Source organism: Falco punctatus, assembly GCF_963210335.1.
Source record: "Falco punctatus genome assembly, chromosome: 9".
Lineage (NCBI taxonomy): Eukaryota > Metazoa > Chordata > Aves > Falconiformes > Falconidae > Falco > Falco punctatus.
Window position 1 is genome coordinate 54,753,571 of NC_137589.1, and position 13,893 is coordinate 54,767,463.

General features: G+C 46.3%; 1 long non-coding RNA gene across 1 annotated transcript; it reads left to right on the plus strand.

Annotated features, from left to right (window-relative positions):
- Nucleotides 1-497: 497 nt before the first annotated feature.
- On the plus strand, nt 498-4,614 carry LOC308069522. The gene is made up of 2 exons (XR_013930436.1): nt 498-1,922; nt 2,430-4,614. It is a non-coding gene; the product is annotated as an uncharacterized lncRNA (long non-coding RNA).
- Nucleotides 4,615-13,893: the final 9,279 nt, after the last annotated feature.

Genomic DNA, 13,893 nt, shown 5'->3' on the forward strand with positions numbered 1-13,893 from the left:
TGTCTCAGTTTCCTATTCCACCATAGGTTGCTGTATTTCAAAGACGAAGTTAACCAACGGCTGGTTACTAACCGAGGGCTCAAACCAATTTTTGCAGCAGTCAGGCAGAGAGTGGCCATTTAGTCTGGACCCACTGAAGTGCCAATGTAAATACAAACAAAATAAGGTCTATCAAACTTTAGATTCTCTAGCAAAACAACGGAAAGGATATGAAGAACTAGGTCTTGTCTACTGTCTGTTTCCCATATGTGTGGTGATCGGCTCCCTGGAAAACAAGAGGCTGGACTGGTCCTGGCTGTGCCCATGAGCTTGCCAGCTGAGTGCTAGGTGGTAGCAAGGAGAGCACCAGAGAAAAGCACAGACCCATTGACCCAGCACCACCGTTCTCACGTTCTTCATGCATGTGAGGCCTGTTAGCCATTGTACTTGTATTTATTCTAACACGGGACATCAGTCAACAGTCACAACACCAGTGGATTACCAGCACTTCTGTCATATGCTTCACATGTAGTGTTAAAGGAGAAATTTACACAGACGTGGGTACCACTGGGTTTGCTTTAATCGCCCCTCAGAGCTGGGCCACCGCCCCAGCGAGTGGCAGAGAGCAAAGGGATACAGCACGGCTTATATACACTTATCAAATCATTAGTCAATGCCCGAGGTTTTTAGAAGTTTCCTTTGGTCTTGTCCATTCTGCAAATCCATCACCTGACCCTGTCCCTGTTGATTCATCTATTTGCTTCCAGTCTCTGCCTCGGTTCCAAGCTCCTCCTGGGATCATGATCTTCTTTCTGCCTGCTTTAACTCACACACTCCTTCAAGCACACTTAGTCTTTGAGCAATTCCTATTCACATATACTGATTTTTTTTTCTTGAAACATCTGCGTTTCTGCGAGCACCTGTGTGCACAAGTTGATCATCTGTTGTTTCTCTGTTCTCCCACTGATTAACTGGACTGGGTGTTAAACCAGCCTTGGATTAGGGCTATACTGGGGACGAGGCCTGGTTCTGCCACTTAGCTGCTTTAGCACTTTAAATTTCTGAATTCAAAACACATTTTCTTTAACAAGCAATACCAGAACAATGGAGAACAATTAACAATGGTTTGGTCACTGCTGTGACGAAATAATGACAATTATTATTTCTGGTGTAGGTTGCTGTATGTCATATTTATGAAACTAGGATTTGCCCGAAGAAAAATGTTCTATTTCACACCCACAGATGAGCTCCCTGAGATGAGCATCCACGTTTTAACAAGCCTTTACATCAAAGGCTGTAAACGAGCATCAGTCTGCACAACCAGCTGGGAATCTTGTGTTGTTCCAGGCACATATTTTTGTCCCATTCAATACCTTGTCTGTGTGATTTGCCTTTTGTCTGTCCTGTGCTTTCCTGCTAAAGATTTATAGGCTTCAGTCTTCTGATACTGCTCCAGCTCCCGCATCTAATGCTCCTTACCTCTATCCGCTCCATCAAGGTGTTGCTGAAACAAAGAAGTCCAAGAGTAGCAGGGAGTTGCCTCCCCTTCAGGAGGAAGGGAAGAAAAACAACTTGCCACATGAAGTGCTGATCCATTTCACCTGTGCAAACAGGAAAGGAGTGAAGAAACAATGAGAATGTACGTGAGATGCAAAGACACAGGATTTCCGGATAATATTACTGTATTCTGGTGTGTGTCGTGTCCGTGTCTCCCCCCCCCGCCTGCCTTTCCCTTTTTTTTTTTTTTAATTCAAATCACTATTCTGTTAACTCTTTTGTTTTTAGATCAAGCTTTAACATTCAGACCTGTAACAGCGTGGTTCCAATGCGCCCTTGTTTTTGTACCCCATGGACAAAAATGCACTACCATTCTACAAGCACACACTTTTCCCATCTGAGAGGCGAACAAAACATCATGGCTATTGGAAAAGAGTAGCATAAAGGTAAAAGAGCCTAGGTGATATCAATTTAAGCTAGCTACGTTTAGGTTAAAAGAAAACTTCAGGCTAGGAAGAAAAAAAATATTTCACACGTGCATAATAGAATGAGCTTAACTGGAGAACTCTTTAGGGGGACCACTGAACTGAAAACCATTTAAGGAGTGGTCACAACACTTGCTAAAGGGCTCTTCTCCAGAAAAAAAAAAAAAAGTTGTTGAGCAAGTTTTTCATCCAATGAGTTTAAAATTCAATGGAAATAAGTATTCAATCAGAGTGAACATTAGTCACTGGGCATGCCTTTTTATTTTCATTACGTCATTGCAACAATACATGCAATAGTTATAAATTTTGTGCATTTGCAAACCTGTTTTGATGCTGTTGAGGACACAGTTAACATTCTAGATTGGGGTGCAAATTTAGTGATGCTGGGTTTGCATTTCTTTTGGACACTGTATTCTTCCAGAAGACATTAATTCTTCTCTTCTGTCTCCAGCAATGTGCTGCTGACAGAGTACAGTAACCGACTCAAAAACAGCAGAAGTTTTCCCTCAGCTTGTGTCTTGGATGGATTGTTTTGAATCAGTAAGGAGGAGTTCTACTGTACTACCTGTAAGTAGATGTCCTAGGTTTTCTAGCACAGATCTATACAGTTCTTTAAATATTTCTTTTTATATATATATATATATATTTCTTATAAAACTTAAACAAGAAGAATGATTTTTAGGGTGTTTGCTGTATAACTATAGTAATGGTCTTTTTCTAGGGGAGACTCGCTCTTTGGTCAGCTCAACCAGTCCTTATTTCAGTCAATTCCAGCCAGCTCAGCGGTCCTTATGCTCACCAAACACAACAAGCAGTAGCAGGACTGCAAGGCTGGAACAGGGGAAGCGCGAGACTTTCCCTTCAACTGTTGTATCGGACAACTAGTTTGCTGTTGCTGCAGCTCAGACACTTTTCCCCTGGGTTGCGGGACACTCACCCACACACAGTAGTATACTATTGTTACCGATTTGTTAATAAGTTAAGATTGATTGACTTTATTTGATTGATTATTTGATTTTATAGAATTATTTTATAGAATAGGAATATAGAAGGATAAAAATATATTTTGAGGAAACTTATAATTGCTCAGTAAAAGCTGCTATGAGACCCTCTGTACATCCTGTACCAAGGCCAGAAGAATGGGCTGGAATTATTGTTGAAACTTTGGTAATAACTTTAGGGTTTGAAAGGTTTCTTTGTATCTGACCAGTCTTCTGTATGTAGAAAGTGTATTGAGATGTCAGAATATGAGATTAATGGAAATTGGGAAGAGTCGACTGGAACAGCTTGTGGTTACCTGCCAAGAAACCGTGAACTTTAGTAAAAGGTAATTCCGGCAGGGGGAGATCGCGACCACCGACTCACATACCACCTACCCAAATCGTACCCCAGACCCATTTCTAGACCTTTCTAAGCTCTACTGCGCAGAATCGGATATAGGAGGAGAGTATGTTAATGATTTACTGGAAATATTATGATTATGTATGAATACTTAATGAATATGTATGAATAAGTTCTATATATGGTGTCTGATTTTGAGACCTGGCGTGCGTTGATCGTGAGAGGACTCGCTCACGCACGCAGCCATCAATAAAGAAGTGTCTGCTTATCTACATCACATTGGTGTCGATAAGTTCTTCATTCCGAGATTTCGGTAACAGTTTTGGCGACCCAGATGGGACCTCGCTGAAGGAGACCGGAGGAGTCGGGGACCTGATCGGTTCCAGCCGGCACCGAGGATTTCTCGAGGATCCCCATCAATCCCCGATCTGTAAGGCTCTTCGCGACGTTCCCTGGATTTTTGGTAAGACACTTCTTTTTTTTAATTGTAGTAAGTGGGTTGGAGTCCCACTAAAGTAAGTGAGTAAGTGCACTAGAGGAAGTGGGTAGGAGTCCCACTATAATAAGTGTATGGTAAGGAGTGGGTTGGAGACCCACCAGTGAGTTTGAGTCTCACTGAGTAAGTCTGCCTGTAAGACGCGGTGAAAGCTGCGCAGGGTTGGACTAAAAGGATCCTTGTGGAAGTGGAAGCCTAGGCGTCTGCCCGTAAGACATAAGCGAAAGCTATTGCAGGGTTGCACAAAAGTGGAAACAAGAGAAACTATATGCTATAGTGTTCTCTAAGGTAGTGCCTCTAACAAGAAGTTAGAAGAAGTTTTTGGGGGTTTTTGTTGGTTTTGTGAGTTTGTGTATTAAGAAGAAAATTAAGAGGTATAATATTGTGTTATATGTTTGTTTAAAGTAACTGTGGGAAAGTGTGAGTGTGGCTGTAAGGGTGCAATGTGTAATTGAGAACGAAAGCGAGTGTGGAGTGTGGATCCGCGGATCGGAGTGACAGAGTTGAATAATTGTGTATTGTACTGTGAGTAATTACACCATGGCAACTAAGTTAACTCAGTCGTTTAAAAGTAAAAGCATGGGTAATCTTGCTGTAAATGACAAAATCCCGAAAAATTCTTTGTTGGGATGTTTATTGGCACATTGAGGAAATTTACAGGATGATCTGCAAAAGAGCCAGGTGATTAAGTATTGTAATAATTTGAGTATTGTAATAATTGGTGGCCTTTGTATATATTGGATGATCAGGAAAAGTGGCCCACGAATGGGACACTGAATTATAACACTATTCTGCAGTTAATGCTGTATTGTAAAAGAGAAGGGAAATGGAATAAAATGCCAAATGTGGATTTGGTTTTTTTTACTTAAGACAAAGAAAGGATTGGCAGGATGAATGTAAGCTAACTATTAGAGATAATTTGGTAATGGCTATAACTTCTGATAATAAGAAAGTGGAAAAAAATGTTGTTCAAATTGTGAGATTGGGAGTGGATACAGGAGCAACATTTTTTTTATTAAATACCTGTAAAGGAAAAATTGGCACAAAACCAGGCCATTCCTGCAACCCCTGGATTTGAAATTTGGAAATAAGATAATTACACATGAATTTTTGTGTGTACCAGAATGTCTGATACCCTTCTTAGGAAGAGACTTGTTATCCAAATTAAATGCACAGATTGTTTTTGACGAAGGAGAACTTTTCTTGAAAATACCTGAGTCAAAAACGGGAGAAATCCTGATGATACAAGAAAAAGTAAAGGAACAAGAAATTCCACCAGAGGTGGATTTGGCAGTGATCCCTACTGTATGGGAAACAAATATTCCTGGTAAATCGAAACTAGCAGAACCTGTTAAAATAGATTTGAAGGAAGGCGCAGGAACAGTGAGAATTAAACAATATCCAATCAAACCAGAAGTGAGACAGTAATTGAAGAAATGGAGTGATAAATTTTTGGAGTATAAAATTTTGGAAGAATGTGAATCTGAGTATAATACTCCTATTTTACCAGTCAGAAAACCTTCGGGTGAATATAGACTGGTACAAGACTTGAGAGCAGTAAATCAAATAGTTAAGGATATTTATCCTGTAGTAGCAAACCCTTATACACTGTTAACAGCATAGAAGGAGACTTATCAGTGGTTTACAGTGCTTGATTTAAAAGCTGCTTTCTTTTGTATACCTTTGGAAAAGGAAAGCAGAAAACTGTTTGCTTTTGAATGGGAAAATCCTCAAACTGGGCGAAAGATGCAGCTGACATGGGCTAGATTACCCCAAGGATTTAAAAACAGTCCAGCTATTTTTGGAAATCAGTTAGCAAAGGAATTTGAAATCTGGAAACAGGATAAATGAAGACCTGGGCATTTACTTTTACAATATGTGGATGATATATTGATTGCTGCAGAAGAAAGATTTATTTGTATACAGGTGACTATTGACCTCTTGAATTTCCTGGGACTAAATGGGTACAAGGTATCCAGGAAGAAAGCCCAAATAGCCTGCCAGACTGTGATATATCTGGGCTTTGAGATTTCAAAAGGACAACGGCAATTAGGAAAAGATCGCACAGAAGCTATTTGTGGTATACCTGAGCCAAGAAATATTCATGAACTCAGAGCGTTTTTGGGAATGAGCGGGTGGTGTCGCCTTTGGATCATGAACTATGGGCTAATAGCTAAACCGCTGTACGAGGCCCAAAAGAATTCCCCCTTTGTATGGGGCCCACAACAGCAAAAGGCTTTTGTAGAGTTAAAACACGCCTTAATGTCTGCACCTGCCTTGGGACTGCTGGATCTAACCAAAGATTTCCAGCTGTTTGTTCATGAAAGGCAACACCTTGCACTGGGCGTGTTAACCCAGTGGATAGGAAGCTGGAAACGACCAGTCGGATATTTCTCTAAACAACTGGACACAGTGAGCAAAGGGTGGCCAAACTGCCTTTGAGCAGTGGCCGCAACAGTGATGCTCATACAAGAAGCTCGGAAGTTAACTTTGGGAAGAACAATAACAGTCTATGTCCCACACATGGTGATAACTGTCCTAGAACAGAAGGGGGGACATTGGCTGTCCCCCAGCCGAATGATGAAATACCAGGTGGTATTGACTGAACAAGATGATGTGATTCTAAAGACAACTAACCTGGTAAATCCTGCAGTGTTTTTAAGTTCTGTACAGGAAGAAGGACGACTGGAACATGACTGCTTGGCTGCCATCGAGTATGTTTATTCCAGTCGTGAAGATCTGAAGGATGTGCCATTGGAGAGACCAGACTGGGAACTGTGTACTGATGGAAGCAGCTTTATGGAACAAGGAGTCCGATACGCCGGATATGCGGTAACAACAGAGACTACAGTTATAGAAGCAGGAGCATCGGCGAGTAACACATCAGCCCAAAAGGCAGAACTCATTGCTTTAATCCGGGCCTTAGAACTAAGCAAAGACAAGAGAGTAAATATTTGGACTGATTCAAAATATGCCTTTGGGGTAGTGCATGTCCATGGAGCTTTGTGGAAAGAGAGGGGGTTATTGTCCTCTCAGGGATCAAACATTAAACATCAAACAGAAATTTTACGATTATTGCAAGCAGTTCAAAAGCCAGATCAAGTAGCAATCATGCACTGTAAGGCACACCAGATTGGGAATACAAAAATAATAGCTGGGAATAATTTAGCTGATAGAACAGAAAAAAAAAAAGAAAAAAGGTAGCAAAGAAACAAGCATTGCAAATGGCAATAATTCCTTCTAAAACAGTAACCCTTCCCAGGGAAAAACCGAGATATTCAGAGGAAGATGACAAATTGGGTCAGTTATTAAATGCTAAGAAAAACGTAGCTGGATGGTGGATAACTCCTAATGGACAGGTAGTAATTCCACCTCTTGTGATGAGAGAGATAATTCAAACAAGACATCAGGAATGTCACTGGGGGGCAGAAGCCTTAGTAACATCTTTACGAAAGCAAGTAATATCAGTTAAAATGTTGGGAATAGCTAAAATGGTAACTCAAAGTGTGAAGTATGTTTGAAAAATAATCCAGTGATTAAGAAAAAGGTTCAAATGGGTAGACTGAAACCTGGTACAGAACCTGGAGATTATTGGCAAGTAGATTTTTCAGAGCTACCTAGACAAAGTGGGTACCGGTACATCCTGGTAAGGGTTGATACTTTTACAGGATGGCCAGAAGCCCTGCCCTGTCGCACCACACAAGCAAAAAGAGGTTGTGAAGTGGTTATTACAAGAAATAATTCCAAGATTTGGAGTTCCTATTGGAATTTCCTCTGACAGAGGTCCACACTTTGTTGCTGAAGTAGTCCAAAGTGTTAGCAAAGCATTGGGTATTAATTGGGATTTGCATGCGTCTTGGAGACCACAATTTAGTGGAAAAGTGGAGAAGATGAATCAAACTTTGAAACGACAAATAAGTAAAATTTGTCAAGAAACCAGTCTAAAGTGGCCTCAGGCACTTTCATTGGCATTATTATGAATCAGGGTACAGCCAAAGAGTGGAACCTCAGTCAGTCCTTATGAATTATTATATGGAAAACCATATGAGTCTCCAGAACCAAATCTAAACATACATGTAAAAGGAAAACAAGATGTGTATTACTATTTGCTTTCTCTAAGGAAAACTTTGGCTGCGATTTGGAGTGTAGTAATTTGGAATAGACCTTTACCCCTGGAAAATTCAGTGCATGATTTCCAACCAGGAGACTATGTCTATGTGAAGACCTGGACCTCCAAACCTTTGCAGGAGCGCTGGAGAGGACCTTTCCAGATACTGTTAACCACTTTTACAGCTATCAAGATAGCAGAATCAGATGCTTGGATACATTATACTCGAGTGAAGAAAGCACCTACTCCATGGAAGATTGTCAATCGTGACTCAGAGACTTTAAAATTGACTCTGAAACATGTCTAATTTTTATATTGGATTTTATTTTGGTCAGTAGTGTTGGTGGGATCATGGGCCGGCTTGGTGGACAGGAACAAAAGACAAATAGAAACAGAACAAGTAATTGACATTCCCAAACAAATGGCTGAGGAAAATTTGATGGTAGGATTGATTAAAGAATTTGCCAATTTACAAAATGTCACGCAGATCACTGCTTGTTTGCCAATACCGAGGGCAGTAGGTGAATCTATTCCATGGGGAATTTTAACTATGAATCTGACTAATCTGGAACATAAAAATGAAACCACCTATTGTGAACAAAGGCCAGTGGCTCGATGGTATGAACAAGTAAAGGTTATTAGAAAACAGTGGAAGTCGCCAGGTAAAGAAACAGATTGTAAAAAAAAACAAAAAACCAAACTATTGAATTATGATTTTATAACAGGATCCCAACCTAGTGCCATAGCTTGAGTTCTTCTTCCTGGGGGTCCAAATCTCCAGTTAGGATGGTGTTCTTATGATGAACAACTTAAAACCAATGTGAGCAGAAGTATCATGGAATGGAAGTGTAACAAAACTGGCCAAGGTGCCCAATTAGTAGAACAATGGGACTCTATGTGGTCTATGTCCATATTTTCTCATTTTCAGTATATGGCAAGAACTTCTTGGTGTTTTACCTGGGATGGAAAAGTTTTTTCAGTATTACCCTGGGTCAATGATAGGTCAACTTCATCGGGAGAGAAGGAAAATAAAATAGTGCCATGGTGGAAATGTGAAAAAGTGTATGATTGCAGTAAAGCAGACTTGGTAATCCAAAGAATTCCTCTGTAGGCCACTGTTTTAAAATATGGTTGTTTTTGTCGAGGTTAAGAACACTCTCAATTTAACCAGCACTTTTATAGTTAGAAAAGGAACTTTGTTTAGTTGTAGTAAAACTACTATTTGAAGTCCAGGATATTTAGTTCGGGCATTAAGAGATGGAACCTGGACCACTCATCTACCATTAGATGGTAAAGTGAAACAAATTACTTTAGGCATGCCAACATTGTGTCCGATTTGGAAGAAATCACCATTTAGAGGATCACTAGAGAATATAGAACTGAAACAAATAAAGAGATCTGAGACAAATGATGATAATTGGAATGAACCATCTACAGGAGTGAAAATTGGCTGGGCACTTGAATCACTTTTAAATCCTATAGCTTCATACAGAAACAGAGCATGGCTCTATCAGTTAACTGGTCGAGTGGAAAAATTAGCAAACGTTACTAAAAAGGGGTTTAAGGAATTGAACATACAATTACAGGCGACCTCTAGAATGACTTTACAAAATAGAATGGCATTGGATATGCTCCTACTTAAAGAACATGGAGTATGTGGATATCTCAAGGATGAACTGGACCACTGTTGTATCCACATTCCAAATGTCACTCAGGATGTGGAACATGATCTAGACCTATTAGGAAAAATTGAAAAAGAAACTGAAACAATTCAAAAGGATATGTCAGAAGATTGGCTTGGAAAAATTTTTAACAAATTAGGATGGAACTTGAGTGTTGACGGTGAGGGAAGTCAAGCGGGCAAACTCAATATGAGTGATAAAGCAAGCTTCGATTTATTACGGCGCGATTATGTCTCATATACAGTTCCAGTTAATTATGCCTACTAGTCATCTGCTGATTGGCTAAGCTCTAAAGGGTTACATTTTCATACGTCCTCCTACTTGCAGTTTCTGCGGTTAGCTAGCTACATTTTTTTTTTCTCTTTTGTCTATGCAAATTCCTCAAAGTTATTTACAGCATTAGGCACAAGGTCAGTGTTTTTCTCAGCTTCCTTATCAGCATGCCTCAGCACAGCTGCAAGGCCTGCTTCAGCTAACTTACGCTAACTTTGTTTCACAAAGATCTTTAAGGGAGTCATGGCCGTGATCACACAGCCATTCTGCAACACTTGAGCTCTTGGATACAATCCATAATCAAAACTTTGTTTTTGTTACTGATTGTCTTTTTGATGATCATGCTAGTATATGCATGTTTGAAGAAGCAGTTTACCAGTAGGATTGCAGTCAATCGTATGATTATGAGAGAAGTACCTACTAGTCCACCAAGGTATAGCCCACCACCAAAATATGTTGAAACAAATGATATGTAAATAATGTGAAAGTATTGAAATAATGATTTTCAACACTTTCAAGGGGGGAAATGTTGTTGATTTGTTAATAAGTTAAGATTGATTGACTTTATTTGATTGATTATTTGATTTTATAGAATTATTTTATAGAATAGAAATATAGAAGGATAAAAATATATTTTGAGGAAACTTATAACTGCTCAGTAAAAGCTGCTATGAGACCCTCTGTACATCCCGTACCAAGGCCAGAAGAATGGGCTGGAATTATTGTTGAAACTTCGGTAATAATTTAGGGTTTGAAAGGTTTGTTTGTATCTGACCAGTCTTCTGTATGTAGAAAGTGTATTGAGATGTCAGAATATGAGATTAATGGAAACTGGGGAGAGTCAACTGGAACAGCTTGTGGTTACCTGCCAAGAAACCGTGAACTTTAGTAAAAGGTAATTCCGGCAGGGGGAGATCGCGACCACCGACTCACATACCACCTACCCAAATCGTACCCCAGACCCATTTCTAGACCTTTCTAAGCTCTACTGCGCAGAATCGGATATAGGAGGAGAGTATGTTAATGATTTACTGGAAATATCATGATTATGCATGAATAACTAATGAATATGTATGAATAAGTTCTATATATGGTGTCTGATTTTGAGACCTGGCGTGCGTTGATCGTGAGAGGACTCGCTCACGCACCCGGCCGTCAATAAAGAAGTGTCTGCTTATCTACATCACATTGGTGTCGATAAGTTCTTCATCCCGAGATTTCGGTAACACTATGACTCCACCACTTGCTTCGAGAACGACTTCATAGTCGTTAGCTAGCCAAAACCCGGCTTACGCAGCATTTTGGCTGCGGACAAGTGCAAAGGCAGCGGCTCCGCATCTCGCCCCAGAAAGCGGGCAGCACAGCTCCTGTGGTGCGCTCCGCACGGCTACCGGGGCAAAGTGAGAAGCACCAGCACGAGAAGAAGCACCAGCCGCCCGTTCGAGCTGCGGCGGGCGGGGGCTGGGCTGCCGTTCCGCGCGGGGCCGGGGCTCGGTGCCGCCGCGGGCTCCCCTCAGCCTGCCGGCCCCGGGGCTCTGCGGGGGGGTGCGGGCTGTGCCCACAGCGGCTGCCTGGGGGGGCTGGGTCCCGAGGCGAAGCTGCTGGCCCAGAGCAGCTGCCGCTCGGTGTCACAGCCTCCCGCCCGCCGCTGACTCCGCCCTGCAAGGCGCTGCACTCGCTTACAGACGCGCTGCCGAGAGCAACCGAGCTGCCCTTCCGACCGGCTGGCACAGCGGAAAGCAAATCCTCGCCGGAGGGTACCCGCTGCCGGGGGGCGGGGGGCGGGTGGGGGGAGGGAGGGAGGCAGGAGGAGGAAAGACCCCGCTCCCTTGTGCCACCTTTCAGCCCTGCCGCGTACTCTGCACCCCTTCGCTCCGGTAACGGCTGACTTTCCCGTCACGGGGAGCGGCTGTGAACACAAGAGCTCGTGATGGCTTAGTGGTGCAAGGGGAAACCTAGTGGGAGCTTCTCCTAAGCCACATATTTACACCGCTCGTTTTTCCCTACTCAAAAAGGGCAGTCTTGCAAGGTCTCTTCTCTTTTGTAAAAAAATAATTTAAAGGTGCTGTTACTAACAGCTGCTTCCAAATGCAAACAGAGCAAATGCACCCGTTTCCCACAGCGAAACAGAGCGCATCATACGCAAAGGACTGAAATGCTTGAGGCACGTGGATGCTTTTGCATACGGAGGCAATGAGTATGAGTGCCCGGGCTGCGAGTGGGCAAAGGGCAGAGCGCAGGGAACCCCGCAGCCGCAGCGAGCACTCCCGGGGTCCGGTGGTGTAAACTGGGCTGAGACCCCGCCCAGGGCTCGCCCGGCCAGTGCTCAGCACAGGGCTGGTGGGGACCTGCTGCCACCTGGCGGCCAGAAGTGGGTACTACACCTGCCCGGACCTAGACCCCTGGGAACGGGACACCCTGCGGCTCGAGACCGGGACTGGGAACACCGCAGCTCGGGACCGGGACCCACGTGGCTCGGGACCGCGACCGGGGCCCCGGGGACCGGGACCCTCGCTGCTCGGGACCGCGACCGGGATCCTCGGAACCGAGACCCCGGCGGCTCGGACCAGGGACCGGGACCGGGACTCCCGGGACCGGGACCCCCGCGGCTCGGAACCGGGACTGGGACCCCCGCGGCTCGGACCGAGACCGGGACCAGGACCGGGATTCTCGCAGCTCAGGACTGGGACCTAGACCACCGGGACCCGGGACCCCCGTGGCTCGGGACCGCGACCGGGACCCCTGTGACCGGGACCCCCGAGACTCGGGACCGGGACCTCCGGACCCCGGGGACCGGGACCCCCGCGGCTCGGGACCGCGACCGGGACTCCGGGGACCCGGACCACCGCGGATCGGGACCGGGACCAGGATCCTCGGAACCGAGACCCCCGCGGCTCGGACGGGGACTGGGGCCAAGACCCCGGCACCGGGACCCCCACGGCTGGGGATCGAGACCGGGATCCCCCCGCGGCTCGGACTGGGACTGGGGCCAAGACCCCGGCACCAGGACCCCCGCGGCTGGGGATCGAGACCGGGATCCCCCCGCGGCTCGGACTGGGACTGGGGCCAAGACCCCGGGACCGGGACCCCCGTGGCTGGGGATCGAGACCGGGATCCCCCCGCGGCTCGAACCGGGACTGGGGCCAAGACCCCGGGAGCGGACCCCTGCGGCTTGGACCAGGGACCGGGACCGGGACTCCCAGGACCGGGACCCTCGAAGCTCGAAACCAGGACTGGCACCCCCACGGCTTGGACCGAGACCGGGACTGGGACCCTCGCGGCTCGGACCGAAACCGGGACCGGGACCGGGATTCTCGCAGCTCAGGACTGGGACCGGGACCACTGGGAGCCGTGACCCCCGCGGTTAGGGACCGGGACGCCGGCGGCTCGGGACCGAACCGGACCCCGGGGACCGGGACACCCCTCAGCTCGGGACCGGGACCGGGACCCTCGGAACCGAGACCCCTGCGGCTCGGACCAGGGACCGGGACCCAGACCCCCGGGACTGGGACCCCTGTGGCTCGGACCAGGGACCGGGACCGGGACTCCCGGGACCGGGACTCCCGGGACCGGGACCCTCGACGCTCGAAACCGGGACCGGGACCCCCGCGGCTCGGGACCGGGACCCACGTGGCTCGGGACCGGGACTGGGACCCCGGCGGCTCGGGACCGAGACCGGGACCACGGGACCGGGACACCCGGCGACTCAGGACCGGGACTGGGACCCCCGCGGCTCGGGACCGCGAACGGGACCCCGGGGACCGGGACACCCTGAGGCTCGGGACCGAGAACAGGACCCCCGTGGCTCGAACCGGGACCCCCGCGGCTCGGGACCGCGACCGGGACCCCGGGGACCGGGGCACCCTGCGGCTCGGGACGGGGCCGGGACCCCGCGGCTCGGGACGGGGAACCCCGCGGCTCGGGACGGGGACCCCGGCGACTCGGGACCTCCGTGGCTCGAGACCGCGACCGGGACCCGGTGACCGGGACCCCCGCGGCTCGGGACCGGGACCTCCGCGGCTCGCGACCAGG